This window comes from Periplaneta americana, chromosome 2 (genome assembly GCF_040183065.1).
Source record: "Periplaneta americana isolate PAMFEO1 chromosome 2, P.americana_PAMFEO1_priV1, whole genome shotgun sequence".
NCBI classification, from domain to species: Eukaryota; Metazoa; Arthropoda; class Insecta; order Blattodea; family Blattidae; genus Periplaneta; species Periplaneta americana.
The window spans coordinates 43,091,400-43,113,611 of NC_091118.1; the positions used below are offsets into that span (position 1 = coordinate 43,091,400).

General features: G+C 34.6%; 1 protein-coding gene and 1 non-coding gene across 4 annotated transcripts in view; both read left to right on the plus strand.

Annotated features, from left to right (window-relative positions):
• The window catches only part of LOC138692979 (uncharacterized), a 479,658-nt gene that overhangs the window by 318,234 nt on the left and 139,212 nt on the right, over positions 1-22,212 (plus strand). The gene's annotated exons all lie outside the window — the stretch shown is intronic.
• On the plus strand, positions 12,333-12,405 carry TRNAY-AUA (transfer RNA tyrosine (anticodon AUA)). Its single transcript has one exon. It is a non-coding gene; the product is annotated as a tRNA-Tyr (tRNA).

Genomic DNA, 22,212 nt, shown 5'->3' on the forward strand with positions numbered 1-22,212 from the left:
TTTCAAACGAAAAGTCAGAAAAATAATATAAATCAGCCGAATGACTAATGTACAGAATGTCTGACTCAAGCCATTCATAAATTGTTTTAGGCATCACGCACAACACAACTAGGGGTGGAAAAACAATACTTTTCGTCGTTGAAGTTCTCTAACTCGCAGCGCTTGTGTTTCAGTTTAAGTAACGACTGAGAACAGCCAAAATAGTAAACAGACATAGATTCGGTTTACTGATTGACACATTAATCCATACGATGCGCGCGAGTAAAGAAACAAACATTTATAACACGCTGACTTCTCGAGGATAGTTCATGGCTCTTAGCTAGAGCGGCCTGCAGAACCCGTAAGTAGGGGAAATATGACATCAGCCTCAATCCACTTCTCATGGGGATAATCGACTTCCGCGTAGAGTTCTTTACATTCTCTGCCGTGCAAAGGTCCATCAGTGGCGGCATGTAATTTTCAAAAAGGATTGTAATAAATTCATTGTATTTATAATGCGTTATCTCGTTTCAAGGTTTACAATTATGCTAAATTGAATTGAATTCAATTCAAAGAGGAGAATTGGGAGGATAAATTTAAAAGGTACGCAAAACGCGTCCTTGCAAGGGGTTCGGGGATGAAAGAAACTAAATATGTGAGCTCCAAGCCTGTTGGCCACTTGTCTCACTCCGGGTTACGCTGCTCCACTGAAGGAGCTCTAGAAAATTTTGAAGGGAAAAAACCGAAACTGGATGCAACCTCAAATGTGATCAAAGTGATCACGGGACGGAACGAGGAAGAAATGCTAAATTTCCTGTCGGTAGTTTGAGATTTCGTTGCGCCTAGGCTGCTTTAGATTTCGAAAACTTTTCTTCTATCATCACCTACAGAAACATAAATTTATAGCATTTAAGTAATGAACCTTGAAAGTCACTATTAATTTCAATTCAAACTGAACACAACGAGTGACGTCCTTAATTTAATAGTATATAAATAAATAATCAATATACAGTGCGTAATAATGAAAGTTTCTGCATTCCATAATTCTTAATATGGGCTTTGTTGAAATGTGGTTTAATATTGAAATGACGTGTAGAAATAAATTGGATGGGACACAGTAAACAAGCAATTCTTTCGTCTTCAACAACAAAATAATCATATTTCCATTTCCTTTGGAAGTACTATTTCTTCACAGGTTTAGATCTTCCCATGTTTCAGTTCTCTTTAAACTGCAGTACGCATATTGTGTATTTATTTATTTTTTATTCATTTATATATTTGTTTATTTGGTTGGAGTGCGTTACAATGTTGAATGACAGCATTGACATCCTGTCATATAGCTATCACTCACTTATCAACGTACAATTTATTTATCGTCCTGTTACTAATAAAACTAGTTAAGACCAGTAAGTCCACGCCTGTGGAGTAACGGTTAGCAAGTCTAGCCGCGAAACCAGTGGCCCGGGTTCGATTCCCGGTCGAGACAAGTTACTTGGTTGAGGTTTCTTCCGGGGTTTTCCCTCAACCCAACATGAGCAAATGCTGGGTAACTTACGGTGTTGGACTCCGGACTCATTTCACCGGCATTATCACCTTCATCTCACTCAGACGCTAAATAACCAAAGCTGTTGATAAAGCGTCGTAAAATAACCTACTAAAAAAAAGACCAGTAATGCAAGTTTTGTAAAAACAGGAATTAAAACTTGATTAATACACGAAAAATCACAATAAATTCTTCAAATAAAGTAATTGGTTTCTTGCTGCATGCAACATTTGGACTTCTTTCATTTTAGTAGAATACAGAGCACGGAAAGATATGTTGGGGACTGTACTTTACTTATTTTACACAAAAAGTGGACTTAATCGGCTTTACTAGTGATAGGACGATATATACATACTGTAGGTAGACCTTCTTACATTATATGCACACAAACATTTTAAAATTTATTTTACGTATCTTTTAACCTATTTATTTCCCTCATTCGTTTTTCTCTTTCACGTTTTGGAGGAAAATCTACATTTTTTAACCAACCTTTTTAAGATATTTATCAGACAGCATATGAAAGTAGACTAACATAACCATATATCAGAAACTTCAATTTCACTTTTTGATTCGTTAAAAAAATTATTAATTAAAAATTATTCTATTTCTTCAAAATGCCATATATTTTCTAAAAATTACTCAATTTTGAAATTTCTTTCACTGAGTTATTGCTGTTTATGCGTACAATGCTCTGTACTAGGATTTTGCAGCTAACAATATTACAAAGAAAATTTTAGTCAAAAAAACGCCATTTCAAATGTTAATACATACCTTAAGGTATGTTTAAGGATTTTATTATCTGTTCATTTGTAATTCTTGATAGCGTATTGTAGGCCTATACCTGCCGCCTCGAGAATGAATGTTGATGCAGCCGAGCGTAACTAGAACGCTATGACCGCACTGGTAGACAAGGTTGGTGGGGTAAGAAGGGGTAGTAAGGCAGTCGCTCTGAGGAGCTACAGTTCTGCAGGTCTGAGCTAGAGTGATGTGTTCGTATGGATGATTCGACTGCCTGAGAGGGTTCGATATTCGATTCTTTCTTTCGTACTTTTTAATTTCGAACTTCGATTCCAGGTGATTCTAGAATATTCTAACCAATACAACTTTAAAATGGAAATATACAATCCATCGCAACATTATATGAATCGGAATGTTACACATTTTTCACTTTTCTGCCCTTTTCCCGGGAGCAAAAACAACATCTAGAACATTTGTTTAGCTTCGAGATCCCTGCCTCGTTTTATCCCTACGAATGAAGATGTGTTCGCAAAGAGCTCACGGACAAATTCTTGATTAAAGTAATTTCATGTGAGGAGATACAAGTTGTAAAGCCTTCTTTTTACATTTCGTTGTGATTTTTTGTTGACGTATATAGGACCAATGCATTTAGAGCAGCTACACTTTGAATTCCAAACAACATAAATCTTAAACCTGTGTAACCATATATCATTATATCGAACACAACATCCCCTCCTTTCGCATCATTGTAAAATTAAATACTTCTATGCAAAATGGTACCATTCAAATAAAAGGAAGAAAGAATATTTGCAACCGTGGAAGATAACAGAGGCGGTGAACAACTCAGAAGAACAATTTAAGTCCACTTTGAACCGGAAATAACGGGACTGTTGCTAGGACAACGAATATTCTGAATCTTTGAACAATGAAGTGAGATTACATAGACGAGCGTAAAACAACAAATAGAAATACCAATGTAATACATAAGAGAACATCTCGCTGAGGTTGCGAAACATGAAGTTTATAATTTACATTTCTCAAGATCAGACCTGCAGAACTGTAGCTCCTCAGAGCGACTGCCTCCTTACCCCTTCTACCCTATCCACCTTTTCTACCAGTGCGGTCATGGCGTTCTAGTTGTGCCCAGCTCTAGCGGTGGCAGGTACACAATACGCGTACTGCAGTTTGAAGAGAACTGGAACATGGCACAATCTACGTAAACCCATGAAGAGATGCTACTTCCAAAGTAAATTGGAATATGATTATTTTGTTTTTGAAGAAGACGAAAGAATTGTTTGTTTGCTGTGTCCCATCCAATTTATTTCTACTCGTCATTTCAATATTAGACGACATTTAAACAAAGCCTATATTAAGATTTATGAAATAGACAAACTTTGGAGTAATTATTACGAACTGTATATTGATTACTTACTTACTTATGGTTTTTAAAGAACTCGGAGATTCATTGCCGCCCTCACATAAGCCCGTCAACAGTCCTTATCATGAGCAGAGTAATCCAGTCTCTACCATCGTATCCCACTTCCCTTAAATCCGTTTTTATATTATCTTCCCATCCACATCACGGCCTCTCCAAAAGGTCTTTCTCCCTCCGGCCTCCCAACTAACACTCTATATGCATTTCTGTACTGGGCCATACGTGCTACATGCCCTGCCCGTCTCAAACGTCTGGATTTAATGTTTATAATTGTGTCAGATGAAGAATACAATGCGTGCAGTTTGCGTTGTGTAACTTTATCCATTCTCCTGTAATTTCATCCCTCTTAGCCTCAAATATTTTCCTGAGCACCTTATTTTCAAATACTCTTAACCTCCGTTTCTTTCTCAAAGTGAGAGTCCAAGTTTCACAACCATACAGAACAACCGGTAATATAACTATTTTACAAATTCTAACTTTCAGATTTTTTGAGAGCAGACTGGATGACAGAAGCTCTTCAAGCCAATAACAATAACAGCTATTTCCCATATTCATTCTGCGTTTAATTTCCTCGTGAGTATTATTTATATTTGTTACTGTTGCTCCAAGATGTTTGAATTTTTCCACCTCTTCAAAGGATAAATTTCCAATTTTTGTATTTCCGTTTCGTACAATATTCTGGTCACGCGACATCATCATATACTTTGTCTTTTCGGAATTTACTTCTAAACCTATCTCTTGTCTATGACTTATTTACTTATATATTGTTAAATCAAGGACATCACTCTTTGTGTTCATTTTGTATTGAAATGAATAGTGATATATATATATATATATATATATATATATATATATATATATATATATATATATATATATACACACACAGACACACACATATTCAAATTCAAGGTTCATTACTTAAATGTTACAAATTTATGTTTCCTTGGGTGATTAGATGATAGGAGGAAAGTTTTGGAAAATCTAAAGCAGGCAAGGTGTAAAGAAATCTCAATGAAACTACCGATAGAAAATCTAGTATAATGTAAACCTTGAAACGACATAACGCATGATAAATACAACAACTTTATTACAATCGTTTCTTAAAATTACAGTGTCGCCACTGATAGATCTTTCTACGTACAAAGAATGTCAACAACTCTACGTAGAAGTCAATCATCTCCAATAGAAGTAGAGTGAGGCTGATGTATTTCCTCTACTTACGGGTTCAGCAGGCCTGCTCAAGATACATTACTTTCATGAAAAAGTAGAAATGTGCGAACACTTTTTGCACTCACTGTAGGCTATTTACCACTCTCTGGGGAAACGAAATAGAGAAAGAGCTGGATGTAAAGATTCAATTAGTCCCTGAGCGAGACAGAAATAAACCATTCAAGAATGGAATATGGAGATCAAATTTATTCAACAACAGGTTTTCGGAAATGATACTGTAGTTGATTATTTTTCACCCTGAAATGTTTCGAGAAGAATCTTGTGCGATTAAATTTCCACAGAAACAAAAGACAGTAGACTTGAATATTGTTTCTAAGAATACGCGCCACCAATTATTTCTGAAATAGAGGCTACAGACCACTTCATTATCTCTATGGCAGTGAGACATTACAACGCTAACTACGGGATGTGTTATGCTTTTGTTTTAAAATGCAGTCTTATAAAAATTGAATACTAAATACATTTACATAATTGTGTCCCTAGGGCGAACTGATTCGAGAATCACCTTGTTAACGATAGAAAAAGCGAAGTTGTTTATAGATTGTAACATGGAATTAACGTGGCGGCTCTCTGACAAGACAGACACGAGAAAACTGTGTATTTAATTCACGTCTGGACTAAATTATGAATCCCGCTGTTTTTACGTGTGATAACCAATTAATTATGAACAGAGATTTATGGAGGCGTGTTCAATGATCCTGTGAAGTGGATTCAGGTGATACAATCTTGACTCCTCGTAACAGAACAAACAAGAAATAACGATACAGTAATTCACAAGGAGACACGTTTCTAGAATTAGATTTTGTTAATACTAAACGATCTTCCAATAAGAATGTCACACATTTAAAATGTAATAAATTGTATAAACGAAATATGTTTTTTATTTCATCATCATCATCATCATCCTTCACGAATTAGGCCTCTCTATACCTGTTTCGGCCCCATCTAGCAGTTTTCTAAAAGGTCTTCCTGGTCGACGATATCCTCTAGGTTTATACTGCATCATAATTTTTGGGATTCTTGAATTTTCCATTCTTCTTACATAATCTAGCCAGTTAAATTTGTTTCTGCTGATTTTTTCTTCTACTGACTCTACTTCTAATTGTTCTAAAATTTCTTCATTCCTTTTTCGGTCTAAAAGAGTATATCCTGCTGTCTTCCTGAAAAATTTCATTTCCGTTGCTTTGATTCTGTTCATGTCTTTTTTTCTTTAATGTCCAAATCTCGCTTCCGTATAAAAGGGAGGGTAATGCTAGTGTATTATATATTTTTATTCTTGTAGATTTTTGTACTAATTTAGCTTTTAATGTATTGTTTATTATTCCTAGAATTTGTGTAAATTCGGTAATTTTCTTGTTCACATCTTTTTCATTTTGATAAGATATTTCACAACCCAGATAATTGGTTATTGTGTATTATCTTCTTCTGGCTGGGTCTTGTCCTAAAAATGCCATTACTTTTGATTTTTGTGCTGAAATTTCCATTCCAAAATCTTTTAATATCTTATTTAATGTATATAATCGCCTGTGTAAATTATCCTCTGAATTGGAAATTATGACTTGATCATCGGCATAGAGTAAGGTATTTAATATTAGAGCACTGGATATTTTGATTCCTGAAGTATAGATGTGATTCCATTTTAAAATAATTTCATTTATATAAATATTAAATAAAGTTGGTGATAGTGGACAGCCTTGTCGAACTCCATTATTAGCTAATTTTCTTTCGAATATACAGTTATTTATTTTGACACATATTGCTGTCTGTGTAGATTTCTATTATATTTCGTAATAGTAAATTTGGAATATTTTTATCTTGTAATATGTCGAATAAAAGGTCTCTTCGGACTTTATCAAAAGCTTTCACAAAATCAATAAAAGCTATATGGGTTTTCAAATTAAATTCTCTTCTTTTTTCTAACAATAGTTTGACACTAAATAATGGATCTACACATGATCTTCCTTTTCTAAAGCCATTTTGACACTCCAGAAGGAAAGTTTCAGCATGTTTTTTTTTTTAATTTTTCATTTAAAATCCTACTAAATATCTTATAACATGTGTTGTGGATACTAATCCCTCTATAGTTTTCAACATTTTGTTTATCTCCTATGTTTTTTATTTAATTACTATTATTTTAAAGACAATTAATACCATTACGTATGGAAGAGAATTTCAGTTAAATGGTCGCTGCGGCTTTCTCTGAGGTGCTTGTATACGGGTTTTCCAAAATAAGCCAGGCTCAATTTCACGAATAACGCATATGATATTTTTCCTTAGGTCATTAAATGTTTCTGGCTTGTTGGCATAAACTCGTTATTTAACGTAACCCCATTAGTTTCCAGCGGCGTTAAATCATAAGATCTCGGGTGCCAGTTAACATCACCACCACGCGAAATGATGAAGCCTCTGAACGTCTCCCTCAAAAGGTCGACTGTTTTGTGAGCTGTATGACACGTGGCGACATCTTGCTGAAACGAGACTTTTCAGAGATCCATATCTTTCAATTGAGGTCAAAAATAATCCCTTATCATAGCTCGGTGTCTTACACACACCGCTACACTTCACATAATGCACGGAATGCTTGGCGAAAGGATGACTTTTTTTATAATAAATTTTAATGATTTCTACGCGTTGTGGGATGGTGTAACGTTCCATGATTATTTGTCAACAACTGTAACCATGGGGAAAATATGACTGCTCTAGCTTCATAAACACGGCAGCTGTTACATGTTAAAAGTAGAACACTCTTATTGGAAGATCCTTTATTTTCTTTCCTAAACAAAATATGGCATGGACGCGAACCTTCCATAACTTAGCAAAAGCCAATTGTAATACCAATTCATAAAAAGGGAAATATTAAAAATTGTGAAAATTTCATAGCAACAAGCCTTTTGAACTCTGGATATAAAATGTTCACTAATGTGTTAAAAAAACAAATTAGGCGTATATGAATATTATTCAAATAATCTGGGAGAACAGATTGGTTTTCAGAAGAGTAGAGCATGTACTGATGGGTTCTTCACTCTTGAAATTCTAATCGAAGAACAGAGAGAATTTAACATGGCTACACAATTGCATTTATAGATTACACTAAGGCACTTGATAGAGTTAACACAGAAAAATTACTTACAATTCTACATAACGATGGAGTTCCGAAAAAAAATTATCAACAGCTTATCTAACTTATAAAGAAACAACTTAGATGCCGACTCGTAGTCGAATAGCACCAAGGGAGCCGCCAGGCTTAACATCCCAATCCGACAGACGAATCACTATCAACAGTGACATATGACTTCTCTTCATATGCACTGCGGAGAGATTTGGGATTTAACCCAGGAATACTGGAGCACAATTTAGTGATTAGCAGTTGTGCACCACCATCTCTCCTGGTCCCGAGGAAGAATTTTTACACCGAATTTAAGTCGAACCCGGGCCGGCTAGTCTGGAGGCAGACGCGCTACCACAGAGCTAACTCGGCGGATTATTATTATTATTATTATTATTATTATTATTATTATTATTATCTCTCCGGTCTGCAGATGTATAAAGTATGCTAATTTGCATGAATTGAACTTGAATCCATTTAATGTGTAGTATAGGCTATACTTTTTGGAGTTTTATGTCAGTTGTTATTAATTTATGCCTTTTGTTCAGATATGTAATATATTATTTTCGTCATCTTTGTATATCTTTGCAATACTATTTATATGATTCCATTCTTTCATTTGCAATTATCATCTTATTTAATTGCCATTATTGTAATAATTATTGCACTGTACTTTTATTGCAATTTATATCATTGTTAATGTTTTTGTCATATTGTCTTTGTGCTAAACTGTAATTGGCCACTGGCTGCTGTACAGCACATTGAATATAAGTAAATAAATAAATAAATAAATTATTATTATTATTATTATTATTATTATTATTATTATTATTATTATTACTAGGTATTTTATTAAAGATATGCTAATGCGTAGCAATCTTTTATATTGGCGCCCTTTATCTGATAGGCCAGCGGTCGACAAATCTAGTACAGAAGTGGCAAAAAAAAAAAAAAACGGACCGACCCTTGTCTCTGATACAAAAGAATCCTGTACTGTGTATTGTGTCAAGCTGTGGTAATTTCAATATGGATAGTGAAGCCAGAGGTATGTACTGATATTTAATGTAAGAATACGCAGTTATCTTTGCTGAATAGAGGTAGAAATATAATATTGATGCCAGATGAAAATAAAGCTCTCGAAGTTTTTTTTCGTCTGTAAGTTTGAGGCACTGAAGGAAACAAAAAACGCTAAGAATCTAACAAATGCAATACATTTCATTGTTACAATTAATTATACAAATGGATGTTTTTTGTGACTAGCAAAATTTGAATCTGTGACTCTGAAATCAGCTACAATGGTCGGTCCGGTTTTTTTGCCACTACTGTACATTTCGTACTTGTAAAACGCGAAATCTTAACCCCCACCCTCTAGTTCACCTGTACCGACAGGGTTGGTTGACGTCTATAGTGGACACAACATATAATTCATTCATTCATTCATTCATTCATTCATTCATTCATTCATTCATTCATTCATTCATAGTGTTCTATCTAAGGTCGTTTTCACTGCAAACCCAACTTTCTTCAGTATATCCTATTTTCTGCCTTCTCTTAGTCTCCGCATATGATCCTTAGATCTTGATGTCGTCTATGATCTGATATCTTCTTCTGCCCCGAACTCTTCTCCCGTTCGCCATTCCTTCCAGTGCATCCTTCAGAATGTAGTTTTTTTTCTCAGCCAGTGAACCAGCTAATTCCTTTTCCTCTTCCTGATCAGTTTCAGCATCATTCTTTCTTCATCCACTCTTTCCATCACAGCTCCACTTCTTATTCTGTCTGTCCATTTCAACGCTACATTCTTCTCCATATCCATATGCAACATATCATGAGATACTAAAATGTACGAGTAGCTTCAACATTTTTCCTCCATTAGGCTATAGCATACGAGGAGAATGAAATAGATAGTAGGGTGGAGTGAAAATATGAAGTTTATGGAATCAAAATGTAATACCAGGAAAAAGTTGGATTTGATATCATAAAGAACAATACAAAATATTTTTTCTCTGGCTTAATATTTAGAAGTCCCCCAAGAGCGCCATATTTTGAAATTTTCACAAAATTTGAAGGTTCAGATTTTTTTAGTGAGAGTACATTCTCCAGTGGTTTAATCTGAACAGGATACCGGGAAAATACTTAAAAAATACATGTTAAAAGACTCTGCATATTTTTGGTCTCCTGTTATTTTATCTTGAAGTGTCACAGAAACATCACTTTATAAGAAAATTGGGTATAATCACAAAACTCTTAGGTATGATATAATTAATGGAAATTCACTCTTCTTATGTTGCAGGGTATTTAAATCAGAACAATGGCTCTAATTAATACATAAAATCTGACCTTCTGACCTGCCCTGTATTCGGAATGCCGGAGGGACTGAACCCATCACAATTACCTAGCTATCATGAAGTAATGAAATATTATCTATGGTCAAGATGAATTAAAACCTGATTTAAAATCAAGATAACCCACTGTTGGAGAAATTTCAGAAAGAGTTGCTATCAAAAGTAAGAAAATCTGGGTAAAGGCATCTATTCCGACAGTCAGTCATACAAGAATAGTGCAACTGGTTCGTGCTTACCATGATGAATGCAGAAAAATACTGTTTACTACAACCCCAATTTAGAGTTTAAATATGTGATCTTACAGCAATTCACTAGCTACATAATAAAAAACAAAATAATAGAACAAATATGGAAAAAGGCAAAAAAAAAAAAATGATTTTAAGAAACTTCAAAGCCCTTGGGGCACCTCAAAAATTTAATATAGAAACTCCATATTTTTCACATTCCTAAGTTATGTGGAAAGACCGATTTTTGCAATTATTACATTTAGAAAAAAGATAAAAAACAATTTCATGTATAGATTCACTCCACCCTACTAGATAGGTTTTGCTGCGATCAGAGAGGAACGGCTGAAATTATAAAATGTCCACCACTGTGATATACCTTTATTTCGTTAACGACTGACGTTAACCTAGATGAATTCACTCTCAATAAATTACAACAAATTCTGTCGCTCCTGCTGTAATTTCTCACCGCCACATAGATGATGAATCGATCTGTAATCTGTGTTTCAGTAATAATTGCTGGCTTGTTTTCTATGGATGTATTCAAACTGACTATATGAAAAGGCTTAACGGACCATATTTTACTGTAATATTGTTTTGTAAAGCCACTCTTCGTGTATGTTGGAGCTTTCAATACACGAGTATGTTATTAAACAGTGTATATTCGCTATTAAAAATGTATACGGTATTCCTGGAATTGCACGGATTCAAATGAAAATGAAGTTACGCAGGTTTTCGTCCATTAATTGTGGCCACAGTTCTTACACATGGGAAATTGTTTTATATAATACGACGGATATATTATTTACAATGCCCACCAACAACAGTACTCGGACATTAATTTTCAGTAGGCTATATATTCGCGATCTACAACTGGATTCTGGATGATTGCAAACCGAATCTCTTTCCTAACTACCCCTCCCTATTTGTAATAGGCATACACATATTTACTGTATATTATACACATAGACTATACACACAAGTGCAGGGTGATTTTAACTGACTCTGCAAAAATGAAGCAGAAAGGAAGATGTACCCTTCTCTGAGATAGGGAGTTTATCTTAAGATCTTATGATCTTGTATATAAAGTGGAACCTTAAGGATGAGAAATCTAGGGCGATTTCGAATAATCTTACAATTACGATGAAAGAGTAATGGAACAGAGAAAAATTCTCTCCGGCACCGGGATTTGAACCCGGGTTTTCAGCTCTACGAGTGCACCTCAGCATATATGTGGACTTCAGTCCAACGATCATAGAAATCTATGACGTAGTGCAGAGGGCGGCCACTAGAGGGAACCCAAGAGTTGGAACTTAAAACTGAGACGATTCTGTCCGACGCCGGGGTGGAATCCGGTGTGGCTTAGTGGATAAAGCGTCAGCACATAGAGCTGAAAACCCGGGTTCAAATCCGGCGCCGGAGAGAATTTTTCTCCGTTCCATTACTCTTTCATCGTATGATGACGCAGAATATGTGCATGGAAATATCATATGTACTTCGGTACATTAAAATAATATATATGATATGCGTAAATCACTTCGTGATTTAAGACGGAGCTTATTCCGTCGGATCCCGGCCAACTAGTCACTCATTACGAGTGCACCTCAGCACATGTGTGGACTTCGGTCCTGGGTTCATAGATATCTATGACGTAGTACAGAGGGCGGCCCTAGACGGAACCCAAGAGTTGGAACTTAAAACGGAGACGATTCTGTCCGACGCCGGGGTGGAATCCGGTGTGGCTTAGTGGATAAAGCGTCAGCACATAGAGCTGAAAACCCCGGGTTCAAATCCCGGCGCCGGAGAGAATTTTTCTCCGTTCCATTACTCTTTCATCGTATGATGACGCAGAATATCTGCATGGAAATATCATATGTACTTCGGTACATTAAAATAAAATAACATGTACATTAAAATAATATTTAAAATCTTATGATCTTGCATATAAAGTGGAACCTTAAGGCTGAGAAATCTAGGGCGATTTTGAATGATTTTACAATTGAAGAGTCCACTGCAAGAATGATGGATGTCACATTCTTGTCGAAAATGAACCAAGACTGTCAATGCATAGCTTAAGACATATACAATGTACATAGAGAGTTATATGGCATTAACACTGATAGTCATTGTCCAGTAATGATCGGAAAATCATAGTTAAGCTTTGAGCGCTAAGCATTTCAAACTTTCAATTGCTTCTCCTGAAAAATGTATTCCAAATGACATCCATCATTCTTGCAGTGGACTCTTCAATTGTTTTCGTTATTACTTACTTATGGCTTTTAAGGAACCCGGAGGTTCATTGCCGCCCTCACATAAGCCCGGTCCCTATCGGTCCCTATCCTGTGCAAGATTAATCCAGTCTCTATCATCATATCCCACCTCCCTCAAATCCATTTCAATATTATCCTCCCATCTTTTTCTCGGCCTCCTCAAAGATCATTTTTCCCTCCGGCCTCCCAACTAACACTTTATTTATTTATTTATTTATTTATTTATTTATTTATTTATTTATTTATTTATTTATTTATTTATTTATTTATTTATTTATTTATTTATTTATTTATTCTGGTGTAGTTAAGGCCATCAGGCCTTCTCTTACACAACACCAGGAATACAAATACAATAATAGAAATAAACAGAAAAAATACACTATATGTAAAGTAAAGCTACACAAGAAATAAAGAGAGAGAGAGAGAGAGAAAAAACACTATAAACAAAGTAAAGCTACACAAAAATATACACAGGTTGCAGTCACACAAATATGTGCATTTCTAGATTCGCCCATACGTGCTACATGCCCTGCTCATCTCAAACGCCTGGATTTAATGTTCCTAATTATGTCAGGTGAAGAATACAATGCGTGAAGTTCGCCGTTGTATAACTTTCTCCATTCTCCTGTAACTTCATCCCTCTTAGCCCCAAATATTGAGAGCAGACCGGATGACAAAAGCTTCTCAACCAAATAATAACAGGCATTTCCCATATTTTTTCTGCGTTAAATTTCCTTCCGAGTATATTTTATATTTGTTACTGTTGCTCCAAGATATTTGAATTTTTCCACCTCTTCAACTTTTATATTTCCATTTCGTACTATGTTCTGGTTACGAGGCATAATCATAGGCCTATACTTTCTCTTTTCGGGATTTACTTCCAAACCCATTTCTTTACTTGCTTCATGTAAACTTCCCGTGATAATAATAATAATAGTAATAATAATAATAATAATAATAATAATACCGCTACCACTTGGACTTCAGGCAGACATAACAGCTACTACTAATTAAGACGTATTGTTAGAGAAGGGCCTCTCGAAAATATAGAGATGAAGTTAGAAATACAAAAATTAAAGAAATTAGCTTATGCTAAAATAGTTGTTTATGAGACAAGTTCGTAAATGTTCTCTTTTTGGTACGAGTGTGGAGTTTGCGAAACAACCAAAATGATAACTTTAGAAATGTGTGTCATACAATATTTTTATGCCGTCCTAGCATTATGAACAGGTTGTTGCCACATCCAACATCGTACGTAATCGGCTTATTATGGTAAGTGTGGCAATAATATAAATGATGTATTCGCTATGACTTAAAACCACATTTTTGGGTGGTGATACATGCAACTCGTCTGGCTATCTTTCTTACGGCTTCTACGCGTCACGTAAGAAGAAATGAAATTCAGGACATAAGATAACGTAACATTTATTTCCATTCTTTAACAATTTGGTATCACTTTTGTAATATCACATAAAACAGTTCTTTGGTTCAGAGAAACTACATTAATAAAATAAAGGAACATTTGTGACATAACATTTGATACCTAAGGTATAACTAGAGATTGTAATAACTGCAAGTTCATCCATTTCTCTTTATTCATTACCAATGCCAGGCGCAACTAATCGATATGAACAGATGAAGACTTTGTCAGCTATGGATGCCGAATTATTTCATAATTTGTTTCCTACAATTTATAATGCTAAGATGTCATAAAGTATTGTATCCAACTCGTGGATAATCTTATTATGACACTCGTGAAAATTGCCGTACTCACTACCGTTCGTACGATATACATTCACTCATGCCATAATCATCAAGATTATTCACTTGTTACATAAACAACTATTATACGGTAGGACAAATTTACACTAGAGAAATATTTCAAGTTGGAGAGGTTATAACATCACAATGTCATGACCGTCTATACTCAGAACCTTTAAGAAGTAAATATTCATGAAAAAGGCAGCCTGTTTTATTCGTGTTCACGATTCCATGGCCGTCGAAATCGGCCACATAATCAACAAAGTAGTTAGAAACAGTTGAATCATCAATCTTGTTACAACGAGTACTAGATGCAAATTCAGAATAATAAGAACTAAAATGTAGATATGAGTGTTAAATTTGTTATTTATTTGTGTTACATGTAATATTTAAGTAATGAAAGGTCGAAGTACTGCATCAATTTCTTACTGAATGAAGTTTGTACATTGAACATTACATTTTCTTTGGCAGTGCGTAAAATGAATAGCAGTGCCTATAGTGAACACTTACTTTTTACGTACTAGTGTTTTAAAGGCTAACTTTAGGCACTGACAACAGTGGGTAAAAAGCGACTTTACGGACTATCGTAGAAAAATGGCTTTGAAGCAATAGAAGGAAGAAGATTAAAATGGTTTGGTCATGTGGAGAGAGTAACAACAGTTTTACTCTTGGGAATAATAATTGTTATTACACTATGTCTATTATTTCATGGTAATTGATATCCAATACGTCATTCGCGTTTATTTAACAAATTAGTCATATTCAGTCGAGGAAAATCGCGGGAGGAAACCACTACCAGATTGATCGGTGCCTGAGATCGAACCCGGAACCTCCCGAATGCGATTCCAGTGAGGAGCCATCTCGCTCTGTTAAAAATATTTTTGCTATGCATACTTCAACATAAAATTTTGAAGAAATATACCGAAACTCCAACTTTAATTAATTAAGTATGGCACTTGTTTTGTTAATTACACAAACTTCATGAACTACAGTTGCCAGAAATCTAATTTAATTATATTCATTTGTTATGTTTCCATACACAAAATGTCCATTTCTCTCATCTGCATGGTAACATGTGGTCGATTTAGTCCATTACATTTCCACAACACGAAAGCACAATTTCTCATATCGGAGCAGATTCCACGAAACAAGCTTGCTTTTATTACGTAAAACCAGAAGTACAAACAAATGAAGCACGAATTAATTGCTCAAACCTGTGTAGGATAAATTTAATAAGGAAGACAAAACAAACGAAACACAAATTAATAGTTTCAATGAGTCCGGAATACTAAAGAGAATATCACGTTGAGTAAAAAGCATTGAGCATATGGGGCTATTCCATCAAATGACCAGTTGCCATAGAAACACCTATCACAGAGATTCTATAATGTATTAGGCAAGACCCATAAAATAAATGCTATTTCTTAACGTGAAATGCTCTTTAAATAGTAACTGATATCTTTCGGCACAAAAATAAGTACGTGAAGTTAGGAAACTGACCGTTGTCTGCACATTCTGAGGAAGTTATATTCTGAACTGAGTTTAATGTAGGAGCCAAGACGAGACAATGTGGCGAAATTAAGGTCAGTACAGAGATGAATTAAGAAGAGCCGACGTCACCGGAAAAATATTTTGGCTGCTGTTTAAGTTTACAGCCCCTTGTTAGCCACGTTTGTACCAGAAAAGAACAAGCTGCTATCGCAATGCGTAAACTCTTGGACAAGGACACAGATACTAGCTTTCATGAAGAATAAAAGACACTTTTGTTTGCCAGTCAGTGAAGAATGCGATGGAATCTCATTGTCAACGGAAGATTGGAGTAAATCCTTGGAAAAATTCTGTTCTTTCATTATTGTAGCGTTCTTGTTATCAATGGCTGAATCAACACTCCTAAGAATTTCAAGTAATTCGTCACAGATTTCCTCGAAATTTATTTATTTAATCTTTTCTTTGAGTAACAATACACACAGAGTTTCACACAACATAATAATAGATAATGTTACTGTGTGATCAACTTCAGGGTGGACTAACAAAAAAGTGTTGAGGCTGGTTCACAACAGACCGGAAACGAGAACCAGAACGAGAACGGAACAATTGTTAAAATGTATATATTTAAATGTAAGCATTCACAATTAACGAGAAGTTTTCCGGAATCCGGGAACGGGAACCTGAGGTTGCCCAAGTTTCAATTTGTCATTCTCGTTTCCGATCACAGCCGACTACATACATTGTTGCCTGACAAAGCTATTTGATCGTCGTATATTTTCTAACAAGGAGGCCATGACATAATTCCTTATTCATGCATCGTTTCTAACTAATTCAGAAATTCAGTAGAATCACTTTCAATATATGCTACGTGTATATGTGACCAGATTAACACGTGAATTGAATTCTTAAATATTCTGTGTCATAAATTCTGAAGTTGGTTAATCTGTGTTTATGTTGGCTGGTTTGTACTCATGAGAGAACGTCATTGATCAATTATACACATAATGCTTAATATCGACTTTACATATCGTAATTGACATACCTATCGATATGTACAGCCGTTTCCGTTCTCGGTTTATTGTGGATCAAAAATCTTCATTTTCACGTCCTCCGTTTCCAATTCTCGTTCTGGTTCTCGTTCCCGGTTTATTGTGAACCAGCCTTAAGACAGTTGACAGTAGTGAAATTTTATAAAAATGAAATTGTTCTAGATTTCTGAGCCGGTTACTCAAAGTTAATGAAATTTGAACGTACTAATAATTAATTAATATCAGTATTGATATTAATACATAACAGTTATTTTATTTGTTGCGTTGCGTTGTGTTACAATTCAAGATTATAGCGAGATAAGTGTAAATAAATATAACATACGATGTGATACATGCACTTGGGTGATTGACAGAAATGCCATTTCACATTTTAAATAATTTCTTTCGTGTTTAGATTTTTATTACAATAATGCCAAAGAGAGGAAATGGCATTGCAGTGACTTCTCGAAGAAAGAAAGCATGTGCCGTTCAGAGTACCCTTCAGGAATCTGTAATTCATATGTATAATGAACAGAAGAAAAACGACAATGAAGAAGGAATTATGCGCACAGAGACAGAAATTATAACTAGAATAGCAAAATTATTAGGAGTAAGCATACTTGAGCATACATTTCAAAGTGGCATCCATTTTTCGGAGTTTATACTAATCATTTCACGTGATAAAACAAAATAAATTTTTAGGTTAGATCTCGTGAATCGTAAACTGTTTAGTCAAAGCAATGAATTTCATGTTGTCAGACAAAATAGATTTTAAAATTAATTAATATTAATACACTAATTACAAACAATGTGCGAGAGGTTCAGGAGGAAAATATAGGCCTACTCTTTCACAAATTATTGCACCATTTAGAAAATACCTCCCAACATAAAGATGAGATGAGGTAAATAAGTAAATAAGCAAGACATCGTTATTGTCGATACTATATTATTTCATCTTGACTCTTGCGTACACTACTTTTAACAGTATAACATAAATACAGAATGTGTAGAAATCCTATACATACAACCCAAAAACCAAAAACTCAACACACTAGAAAAATATGAAATATACAGACACACTAAAACACACCCTAATCAAATTCTCGACACACAGATCAATTTCAGAACACACACACACTATTTGACTCCACTTTTCAACACGCAAACGCACCCCTACAACAGGCAGCGATGTCGATATGACGCCGAGATCTAGTAGGCTCTGATGATGGTGTACAGTATACACTGAAACAGCTGTAAGCCACACGTGCTTATATAATTAGCACTAGTAAGTTTGCCATTTAATCAATCAATTATATTATTATTATTACTATTATTATTATTATTATTATTATTATTATTATTATTATTATTATTATTATTACTTACTTATTGGCTTTTAAGGAACCCGGAGGTTCATTGCCGCCCTCACATAAGACCGCCATTGATCCCTATCCTGAGCAAGATTAATCCAGTCTCTACCATCATATCCCACCTCCCTCAAATCCATTTTAATATTATCTTCCCGTCTACGTCTCGGCCTCCCTAAAGGTCTTTTTCCCGCCGGCCTCCCAACTAACACTCTATATGCATTTCTGGATTCGCCCATACGTGCTACATGCCCTGCCCATCTCAAGCGTCTGGATTTAATGTTCCTAATTATGTCAGGTGAAGAATACAATGCGTGCAGCTCTGCGTTGTGTAACTTTCTCCATTCTCCTGTAACTTCATCCCTCTTAGCCTCAAATATTTTCCTAAGAACCTTATTCTCGAACACCCTTAATCTCTGTTCCTCTCTCAAAGTGAGAGTCCAAGCTTCACAACCATATAGAACAACCGGTAATATAACTATTTTATAAATTCTATTATTATTATTATTATTATTATTATTATTATTATTATTGCATTGTGAATTTATTCTGTTTGGTGATATCTGGTATTAGTTGGCAACACTGAAAAGACAGCCAAATTAGCCTTCTAGGAACTGCTCTTACGTGATCCTTACTATAGTCATTGGAAACAAGAGAAATGTTAAAAGTAGTTTTTTATATGTCGATTACGGTTCCCGGAAATAGTGAAAAAAAAATTGGTAACCATTAACATTAGATACTAATTCCAAGTACGAATTTTTAAATGCTAAAATGTACGCTGGTTAGAATATGGCGGCCGGCTGTGCCGTGATGACGTCACGGAGCCAATTACAATGCCGCTGTGAGCCAGCCTTATAGTCTCTACCCCTAGTTCAACAGTCTAAAAACAAAATTCGCAACAGCAATATACTCTCACTGCTATCATAAAAACCGGAGGATAGCATTCTATTCGGCGTAATTATCACATTCGATTGGATTTTCATTTTGTAGGATTACACAATACACTCCCCCTATAAACGAGTGCTTAAATGAGGGACTTTGGTGAAAGCTATTCTGGCTTTCCATTTAACGTTAATTGAAAAACATGTTTCGTCTAATTGATTTGTTAATTATTGTGTATTTGGTATAGTTTCGTTTCAATTACAATTGGTAATTCCAAACATTACTTCTCATTGAACTTTGCTCTGTTATTCAAGCTAATTTGTGTGTGTAATCATGGCCGCAGGTTCCACTGTGCATTATTCTACGGTGTGTACAAAATGACTGTACCATTGACTTTATTTCCCCTTATAGGAAATATGGAGAACAATTGACTACGAACCCAGAGGACTCAGACTCTGTTCCAGTTAGGAAATTCAAAGATTTATATGCCTCCCATATGAAATTGGCATGTGTTCCTTAGTGTGTTAGTCTGCGTTCATTCGTTGTGGTTTTAAGCGGTGGTTTTGTGATATTCCAACATTGCAAAGTTCCGTCCCTCATCACATATATACTACGCCAGCCGTGGCGAAAATGTGGCTCGCGAGCACATTGTGACTCGCAATTATAGCTATGCATTTCACTTGCTTCCTACCTCCCACAACCCCCACCTTCTCACTCACCGGAGTCAAACTACGTTCCATTTGTATTTGTCTCTGACCTGTGAGTGACATATCGTCGCAATGTCTCTCTCGAAGCCATGTACCTCTACAAAAACGAAAGTTTCAAGTAGGATAGGAGGACGCATTTTTTTGCTGCCAATATGATGAGAATATTAAATGTATGATTTGTTCACAAGTTTTACGAGGAAAACGGTTGTATAACATAAAACGGCATTATACTACATGTTACTGATGAAACATTAAAAGATAAAGTATTATTATTATTATTATTATTATTATTAATATTATTATTATTTATAATCTCTGTACGTCGATCTTTTTTCAGCAGATGTACGAATAATGCGGTTAGGTCTTAAATTTAAACTCACAGATTTACAATATGATGTTAAATGAAAGCTAGATGTAAGGACTTGACGAATGTTGAAACTTTCAAATCTTTGCCAGAAAATAAATATCCGAAGCTTCGTTCTTTCGCTTCCTCTGTTGAAGCCATGTTCGTTACAACTTACTTTTGTGAAAAATTATTTTCAACAATGAAAATAGTAAAACCAAATTTAGATAATTTCTTCAGAATGATCCGTTGCTAAACAAGTAACGTCACAATAGTGTGACATATCTCATTGCAATTGACATCAGATGTTGACATTTTCGTTAACATTTTATTGATTTGATTCTCAAGCATAAATTTTTTAGGTTATGTAAATATCTAGTTAATAATAATAATAATAATAATAATAATAATAATAATAATAATAATAATCTATACTAATAATAAATCTGTAGCCGAAATTTTTCTGGTAATTTTCGATTTTCCAAAAATAATTGGTCCTAACATATATAATTAACCACCCTGAAACCGAAAATCGCATTTTTGAAATTTTTGTTCGTATGTCTGTATGTATGTTTGTTACCTTTTCACGCGATAATGGCTGAACCGATTTATATGAAAATTGGAATATAAATTAAGTTCGTTGTAACTTAGATTTTAGGCTATATGGCATTCAAAATACTTTATTTAAAAGGGGGGTTATAAGGGGGCCTGAATTAAATAAATCGAAATATCTCGCTTATTATTGATTTTTGTGAAAAATGTTACATAATAAAAGTTTCTTTAAACATGATTTTCGATAAGTTTTATTCTTCACAAAATTTTGATAGGACTGATATTTAATGAGATAGGCTAAATGAGTTTTAAAATTAAAATAACGCCATGTAAGACGGTGCAATGAAATAACAAATGACTTCGTCTATAAGGGGCCTTGGGCAACAACAATCGAAAAAGGGGCCTTGGACAGCAAAAATCGAAAGCTATTAAACTATTCCTATGCACAGAAAATTTGATAGGCTTTTTTGTACATTCGTTTTCTGTATTTCTTAAAATAATATTTATGTACACACTCATTTTAATCTCAGAGAATTAATGAACAACCAGAGTGTATTGATTTAGTATGCAGTAATAGTACGTTAGCTTAGCCATCCATTATTTTATAATTCAAATTTTAACTATGCTCAATTGAATCGTGTTAAAATACATAAAATAGACTATATATGCAATAAATGCAATGCAAAAAAAAAATTGGGTATTGAGCCAAGCAGATTATGTTGCGCTGTTGTAAAGGTTGTTGCTTCTGAGATTCAAGAGCCCCCACAACAAATTAAGAACTTTCTTATCGGAGTACATACGTTATCAACGCACTTTTTATATAATATAATATAATATAATATAATATAATATAATAATAAATATGTAGCCGAAAATAATTGGTGTTAACATGTATAATTATTCATCCTGAGACAGAAAATCGCTTTTTTTTTTAATTTTTGTTTGTATGTCTGTCTGTCTGTTTGTTACCTTTTCACGCGATAATGGCTGAACGGATTTCGATGAAAATTGAAATATAAGTTAAGTTCGTTGTAATTTAGATTTTAGGCTATATGGCATTCAAAATACTTCATTTAACAGGGCCTGAATTAAATCGAAATATCTCGCTTATTATTGTTTTTTTGTGAAAAATGTTACATAACAAAAGTTTCTTTAAAAATGATTTCCGATAAGTTTTATTCTATGCAAAATTTGGTAGGTCTGATAGACTTTTA